Consider the following 9127-nt stretch of genomic DNA (forward strand, 5'->3'; position numbering starts at 1 on the left):
AATAACTTCTGTGTCATTCCCAATTTGCCTGCTTCGCCTTAGCCTCCAACAGAACTGGCTAGAACACCCTACGTATACCTCACCACCTCCTATTTCCCTCCCTGCCACATCTGTGTTGTGGGTGCCAGCCTGGGGCCCTTGGACGCTTCCAGAGGGCTCCTAGAGAGAAGCTGGTCACCAACTCCGTAACAGGCTGAGGAAAGCCAAGTGAGAAGGTTCGTTTATTTTGGGCAAGTTATTTAACCTCGGCACCTGTTTTTCTCTTCATTGTTGATTACTAAAGCTACTCAAAAAGCTCTTTAAGGGTAGGGCTTTAACTCCTGTACTGTATTCCTTCCCCAGCATATATCTGGCAATGAGGGGCTCAATAAAGGTTTGGTCAAGTGATGAATGGTCCCACTCTGGTAGCTTCTATCAACTTTGAGAGAGAACCAAAGCTTCCCTTTAGAGCTCCCACTTACTTTCTAGTTACACATTAGGCTATTTGCCCTAACATTTCTCTTGAAGGATTGGAAAGTCAACCTTTGATATAGACTTCCGGTTTCCTATGACCTAATGTCTAGGCTGGTTTTACAATGGGGTTTCTGAGAGGTTATGGATCTCTCCTAGTACACTCTTCTTTTAATGCCTTTTGGCTTTTTATCCTAACAAGGGATCAAGGAGAAGGGCTGAGTTTGAGGAGAGAGCCTGTCTGCCTTTTAACTGAGCCTAGGACATTATAATAAGCTTAGATTTATTCTTAGCAGGAAAAGGATATTGAAATCAGTTGCTTTACTTTGGGCAAGTTATTTAACCTCTGAGCACATTTTTATATATTGATTACTATAAATAACAGCTAATAATTTATTGAATGCTTAGTATGTACCAGGTACTATATCAAGCGTTTATATGCACTGTTTCACTTACTCCCCCATTTCATTATACTCATTTTGCATATGAGGAAACAGAGGTTCAAGGAGGATAAATAACAGTGCCTAAAGTTAAAAATAGGGACTATCAGCCTTGGCCGGTGTTGATCAGCGGTTAGTTTGATTCCCAGTCCAGGGCTTGTATCTGGATTGCAAGTTTCGATCCCCGGCCCCCAGTGGGACGCATGCAGAAGGCAACCAATGTGTCTCTCTTATATTGATGTTTCTCTCCCCCTCCCTGCCCTCCCTTCCACTCTGTCTAAAAAACAATGGAAAAAATATCCTCGAGTGAGGATTAACCTAAAAATAAAAGGGTGGCTATCAGATTTTCATAGTCCCTGCTTTTGACCTGTTTGTACCTCTTCCAGCCACAACTATTTTGAAGCAGTAAAACATTGTGTTTGTGTAAAAGATTTGTTAAGGATGATAAACCATCAGGTTTATCTAGAACTGAGAGAGTTCCTGGGATGTGAAGAAGTTAGGGAATCATATGACATCCTGGTCATTGGTAAATGAAGCCACAGAGCTGGTGTCACTGTCTGAGAAGCAGCTAGGTTCCTAGGCAGCCATATGCTCAACCCCAAATACAGGATATCTACTTGGGAGCCATGCAATCTTGCAGAAAGCTCACAGTGGTAAAGCCAAACAGGTCTGGATTCAAATCCTAGCTCATCACTCGTGTGTTTTTCGGGCCTGTTTACTCGGTAAAAGTGGGATAATAATTCTTATCCACTGAATGGGATCTGAGAAGCAAATGGAATGTGTGTGAAATACCTAGCACAGAGTCTACACAATACTGTTCAACGCTTGAGTTCCTTCCTCCTCTTATCTGGCTTGTGTTTCTTACCCAGTCCAGTCACCTGTCACATACAGACTCCTCCCTCCTTTCATTAACACTTGCAGCCTTAGGGAGCTTCCTGTGAGAGCCCTGACTTACTGGGTTTGTCCCACACACCCAGCTGCCCTGCATGTCAGTCACTTTCCTGGACAAGCAGAGAAGGGATGACATCAACTTTTTCCCTCCCCCCATGGAAGCCTCTGGACTGTTTTGAGCCATAAATATTTTAGCTGGGTTTTTCTCTGGCTGTTGCCAGGGTGATGGGCTCTCAGGAGACTAGGGTAGGAGTGTGGCGGCTGGGCTAGCAGCCTGGGGCCTAGCAGCAGAGCTGGCCCTGGAGCTGTGGGTATGAAATCTGGCCAAGAGCCAGTGCTTGCTGAGGCAGTTCTGAAGGCTCTTGCTCTGTTGGCCAGCCTTCCCTTTCCTGGGCCCCTCAAAGCCACTCCTACTGCTTCAGGCCCAACTCTGCCCTTGAGTGCTTTTTGATCTTGGGTAAATTGCTAAATGTCTCTAGGCTTTCACTTTAATATCTGCAACACAAAAATCCCCACTTTTCTCACTGTGGGTTAGTGGAGAGGACAAAGGAGGTTTTGTAAAAGTTGTATGAAGCGCTAAGCTAGACCCCATAACCCTTCCTGATAGACCTGAAGGTTAGAGTCCTGAGGCAATGTAGATGCTACTATAATGACTGATTATCAGATATGGCACTGCCTAGCCTTCCTTACACTGCAGCCCTGCTCCTCCTCTGCAGTTCCCAGATCTAGACAGACTACCTGGCCTGGCACCCGTATCCTAAGGAGTTGGACTCCTTATAAGCAGAGTTGATGAAAGCCCTTTTTACTTGAGACACAGAAATTCAGGCCCCCAAATTAAATCTGGCCCTCATCCTCTACCCCCATCCCAGAGATCTTACATCTGGCTAGCTGCTAAGCTCTAGGTTGTAGCAGTATGTCCAACCCCTGTCCTTAAGATGGGTCTAAGGAGAAGGAGCCAGAGAGGGGGCACCTAGATCCATGCCCCACTCCTATCATTGAGACTCTGGATTGGGTTCAGGATTCCTCACCCCTGCCCAGACTTGCCCACCACAATTTTCCTGTCGAGCTGGGAGCTCTGATTCCTTTGTATGAGCTCCCTCTGGTGGTTGTTGATATGTGCCTTGCAGAAATACGAGATCTCAAAAGTGAGACCATTTGAATTACAGGCTACCCGGAGAGGTGGGATGGTTTGCTCTATCCCACCTCTTTGTCTTCAACTTGTAAGACAGCCATTCCGTTTCTTCTGTAGGATATCTCGCCCATCTGTTTGTTTCTCTCTGTCGTTAATCCTCACAATTCAGTGAGATAGAAATTATCCTAAATTTACAGATGAAACAGGCTTAGAGAGTTTAAATCAACTTCAAACTCTTCAATGTATGTAACATTTGAGATCCCCAAGTGATATAAACTTAATCTATTTTTCCAGCCTCATCTTCAGTTACTCTCAAGCCAAAATGGACTTGCTCTTCTGGAACATAACCTCTGGATCTTTGCTCATGCTGTTCTTCTATCTTCATTGCCCACCCCCCACCAAGTACATTACCTAACAAAATCCTATTTTTTAAAAACTGAAGAGATTGTTATTTTTTAAAGCTTGCATACATTATCTTTGTAATAATCAGATGGAAGGCAAATGTCTGGATGACAATGGGTGGGTGGCCCTAAGATGTGGAAGGTGCATAGGGGAGACTAATGTATACATGAAGTGAGAATGGCCCCGGAAATTAGAAGAACCTGGATTCTCTCTTGTGGGCTCTTACAGTAAGAATCACATGTAAGTATTATTTTTTAAAGAATATAGTTGAGCCCTGGCTGGGTGGCTCAGTTGATTGGAGCACTGTCCCATATACCAAAAGGTTGCAGGTTCAATTCCTGGTCAGGGCGTGTATGGGAGGCAACCAATGTTTCTCATATTGATGCTTCTCTCTCTATCCCTCTTTAAAAACAGCCCTAGCCAGTTTGGCTCAGTGGATAGAGTATTGGCCTGCGGACCAAAGGGTCCCAGGTTCGATTCCAGTCAAGTGTACATATTTTGGTTGCAGGCTCCTCCCTCGGCCGGGCCCTAGTCTGGGCGTGTGCAGGAGGCAACCAATTGATGTGTTTCTCTTACATCAATATTTCTCTCTGTCTTTCCCTCTCTCTTCCACTCCCTCTAAATATCAATGGAAAAAATATCCTTGGGTGAGGATTTAAAAAAAAAGAATATAGTTGAATACAATATTAGTTTCAGGTGTACAACATAGTGATTCAACATTTAAATACCTTATAAAATAACCACATTAAGTATAGTAACTATCTGTCACCCTACAAAGTTATTACAATATTACTGAATAGCCTTGGCCAATGTGGCTCAGTTGGTTGAAAGTCATCCCATGCACCAAAAGGTCAAAGGTTCGATTCTTGGCCAGAGCACATGCCTGGGTTGCAAGCTCAATCCCCAGTAGGGGGTGGGTAGAAGGCAGCCAATCAATGTATCACTCTCACATTGATGTTTCTCTCTCTCCCTTTCCCTCTCTCTTTAAAATCAATAAAAACATTTAAAAACTATTATTGTTGACTATATTCTCTATACTGTACATCACATCCCTGTGACTTATTTATGTTATTTTTAAAATGCTTTTCCTTTCTATAGCATTCTTTTTAAAATATATATATATATATATATATATATATATATATACACATTCTTATTGATTTCAGGAGAAAGGGAGAGGGATAGAGAGAAAAAAAAAATCAATGATGAGAGAGAGACATTGATTGGCTGCTTCCTGCATGCCCCTCCACCCCTGTTTCCCTCTGGCAACCACAGGTTCTCTATGAGTCCACCTGTTCATTTCTTTTGCTATTTAGATTCCACATATACGTGAAATCATACAGTATTTGTCTTTTTCTTTATTTCACTTAGTACATTATCCTCTAAGTCCACCCATGCTGCAGATGGCAAGATTTAATTATTTTCAATGGCTAAATAATATGCTACTGTATATCACATCATCTTTATCCATTCATCTATCAATAGACACTTGGATTGCTTCCATATCTTGGTGCATATATCTTTTCAAATTAGTGTTTTCATTTTTGGATAAATACCCAGAGGCTGAATTGCAGGGTTGTATGGTAATTCTATTTTTTTATTTTTTGAAGAGCTTCCAAACTTTTCCACAGTGGCTGCTCTAATTTATATTTCCATGAGCAGTGAACAAAGGTTCCCTAAATATTCTTTTTTTTTTTTTTAAGAAATATTACTGCCGAAACTGGTTTGGCTCAGTGGATAGAGTGTCAGCCTGCGGACTGAAGGGTCCCAGGTTCGATTCCAGTCAAGGGCATGTTTCTTGGTTGCTGACACATCCCCAGTGGGGGGTGTGCAGGAGGCAGCTGATCGATGTTTCTCATCAATGTTTCTAACTATCTCTCTCCCTTCCTCTCTGTAAAAAAATCAATAAAATATATTTAAAAAATATTACTATTGTTGGGTGTTTGTTTTAATTAATCCTCACCCAAGGGTATTTTTCCATTAATTTTTTTAGGGAGATTGTAAGAGAGAGGGAAAGACAGAAACATTGATGTGAGAGAAACACATTGATTGGTTGCCTCCTGCATGAGCCCTGACCAGGGCCCAGGCCAGGGAGAAACCTGTAACTGAGGTACATGCCCTTGACCAGAATTGAACCCAGGACCCTTTGGTCCCCAGGCCGACGCTGTATCCACTGAGCCAAACCGGCTAGGGCTCCCTGAGTATTCTTGCTGCCAGAAGAAAGTGACAACAAATCCCTCCCTGCGAAGCTGGGTCAGAGCTGCAAGTGACTTTCTTCAAAGTCTTGGATTTTTATTTTATTTATTTTTAAATATATTTTTATTGATTTCAGAGAGGAAGGGAGAGGGAGATAGAATCATCAATGATGAAAATCATTGATTGGCTGCCTCCTACATGCCCCACACTGAGGATTGAGCCCACAACCTGGGCATGTGCCCTTGACCAGAATCAAACCTGGGACCCTTCAGTCCACAGAGAAACACTTTTTTAAAAAAATATATTTTTATTGATTTTAGAGTGGAAGGGAGAGGGAAAGGTAGATAGAAACATCAATGATGAGAAAGAATCATTGATCAGCTGCCTCCTGCATGCGCCCTACTGGGGATGGAGCCTGCAACCTGGCATGTGCCCTTGGCTGGAATCGAACCTGGGACCCTTTAGTCCTCAGGCCGATGCTCTATCCACTGAGCCAAACCAGCTAGGGCAGAGTCTTGGATTTTTAAGTTACACTAGTTTGTGTGGGGGTTTTTTTGTACTTCATAATATATTCATGTTTTAACAGTAATAGCTAACACATAGCACTTATGATGCACTGGGCATTGTTCTATTAAGTCATTTACACAGACTACATTTTTATCATAATCTCATAAGATAGGCACTGATATTACCCTTATAGAGGAAACTGAGGTACAGAGAGGTTAAGTAATCCTAAGGTCAGCTAATAAATGGTGGAGCCAGGATTTAATTCATCTAAGTGTGGCTCAGAGAAGGTGCTATGAATAACTACACTTTAATATTGAAAAACATTTTCATGAATAAAACTGACACTCCAGAAAGCAGCGTTGTGCTTTGTCCTGTGGTTTCAGCATCCCCATTGTATACCACCAGAGGTCTGCATATTCCAAGTTGAAAACTACTGATACTGAGGACAGATGTGCCAGCCTTGGCCCCAGAATAACATGACCAAGAAAGAGATTCCGACTCCTGACACCCAATAATAACACAGGACTGGCCTAGAGCCAGTGGCATTTCCTCAAAAACTCAAAGACTCCTGGACGAGCCAATAGAGAGCAAGTTAATCAGGAAATGACACAGAGAAGCAAAGTGAGGGCTTTAAGGTCACTAAACAGCTGAAATGTGTGGCTGCCGATTTGGAGGAAAGAACCTAACTAGCATCCTACCTTCTTATTATTTCCCCCAGAGAGCCCGTAGGAGGCAGATGTGAAAGGACTAAGACCCTAGATGTTACTGCTAGAAATCAGGATAGAAGTGTATACTCGGGGTTATTTCAGATGCAGTTGTCAGACACCAAATATAAACTGGAGTTTTGTAATAGAAAAGTCCATAATGGCTTCAGGTACAGCTGTGTTTCCCTCATTGTCAGTTAAGCTCCTCCCAAAAGTAGCAAGATACCCACCAACAACTCTGTTTATGACCTATTTGCTTAGCCATCTCAGAAGTTAAAATTATTTCCCAATACTTCTAGCAAAGATCCTAGAGTTATGTCTCATTTGGCTGCATTAGGCACTAACACCCTCACCCCACAAACACACACACACACACACACACACACACACACACACACACACACACACAAGCACACACACACAGCCAGTCACTGTCTCTGGAGTGGCAGGAATGGAATGCTTTGATTCAACAGGACTGGGGCATCTGCCCACACTGGAACTGCAGAGTAAAGCAGCCCCACAAAACCTCATGAACTGAGTGGTGGAAAGGGTAGTTCCCCAAAGAAAATTATAGGTTTCTTAACAGAAGAAGGAATGAATAGATGCTGGGCAGGCAAAATCAATAGTCAACCTGTACAAGATGGGCAGGAGCCACAGATAATGGGTCACATGCAAAACAGTTAATTTGAGCAAACTCTTACCCTGGGTTGTATGAATGCCCTAAAAGCAATTTGGCAAACATTTACTGAGTATTCACCATGTACAAGGTGCAGCACCTTCCACATGATAAATGCACAGCAAGACAGTCCTCAGTAAGAATTACCAGACTCAAGCTATTCCTCCCATCCTATATAATAAAAGGCTAATATGCAAATCAACTGAACAGAGGAACAACTGGTCGCTATGAGGAGCACTGACTCCCAGGGGGCAGACGCTCAACACCGGAGCACTGCTCAGCCAGAAGCCACGGCAGCGCTAAGGATGTCTGACTGTTGGACGTCCCCTGAGGGCTCCCGGACTGCAAGAGGGTGCAGGCTGGGCTGAGGGACCCTCCCCGCCCCCCCCCCCCCGCAAGTGCACGAATTTCATGCACCAGGCCTCTAGTAGGAGTATAATAAGCAAACTGCTATTCATCTCTCAGAAACCAGCTCTGATGTCATCTCCCAGGAAGCCTCTTGCCTACCATCCCTGTCAGAGTTAGTCACCTTCCATCCACCTCTGAACTTGATACATACTGATATTATCACACTGTACCATAATTATTGATTCTTCTGTCTCCCCAAATAATGAGTGGCATCTCTGTATCTCTAGTGCCCAGGATATAATAGATGCTCCAAAAAGTTAATGACCTGATTTAAAATGAGTTCCCAGGTATGGCTTGTCCTCAGGCTTCTATGGAATATTCCTGAAACTATTTAGCTTCCCTTCTCAATAGGCATTCCTTTCAAGAGTCAATTTGCCATTATCTCAATTCAACTGAATTAATACTTACTTTGAATGCCTATCATATGCCAGGTAGTATTAGGCTTTAAGGATTCAGAAATTAATGAGATAAATTTCAATTGAAGTGCTCTGAAGAGGCCAGACTAGCTCCTACCAGAATTTCTTTAGCTGGGAAACAAACATCCGCCCTGGTTTCTACTCTGCTTTGTGACCTGGTCATTCTCCTCCCCCGACCCCAACCCCACCATTTCCAGGCTTTTTTCCCGCAGAAGGAAAGACCTGACTTGTAAAATCTATAACAGATGTGTATGTGTGGAATTAAACTCCACATTTCCATTTGTCTAGATTAAAAACCTTGAAGTAATCCTTGATCTTCTCTCCCCCACATCTATTTATCTGTCAACAAATCCTGTTGACTTTCACTTCAAATCCAAAATCCAACCATGTCTCATCACCTCACTCAATCTGACACCAACCATTAACATCTCTTGCTAAGGTCATTGCCATATAGGTTCATGCCTGGTCTCCCTGCTTCCACCCTTGTGACCCTACAGTCTATTCTCACAGAGCAGGACAGAGTGATTTATTAAAAATGGAAGTTCAGCCCTGGCCAGGTAGCTCAGTTAGTTCGGATGTTGTCTGATACACCAAGACTGCGGGTTAGGTCTCGGTCAGGGCACATACAAGAATCAACCAATGAATGCATAATCAGAACAATAAATAGTTGTTTCTCTCTCTCCCTTCCTCTCTCTCTAAAAAATCAATTAAAATGGAAGTTCAAACCCTCCAATTACTCCCCATCTCATTCAGAATAAAGCTAAACAGTCCTTTATGTTTCATCCTTTCTCATACCCTGATCTCTTGTCTATTCCGTCCAAGCCACATTGGCCTCCTTGCTGTTTCTTAAACACACCAGGCATGCATGCTTGTGCCTGAGGGCTTTTCCACTGACTTCCTCTGCC

This window comes from Plecotus auritus (genome assembly GCF_963455305.1).
Source record: "Plecotus auritus genome assembly, chromosome: 2".
Classification (NCBI taxonomy): domain Eukaryota; kingdom Metazoa; phylum Chordata; class Mammalia; order Chiroptera; family Vespertilionidae; genus Plecotus; species Plecotus auritus.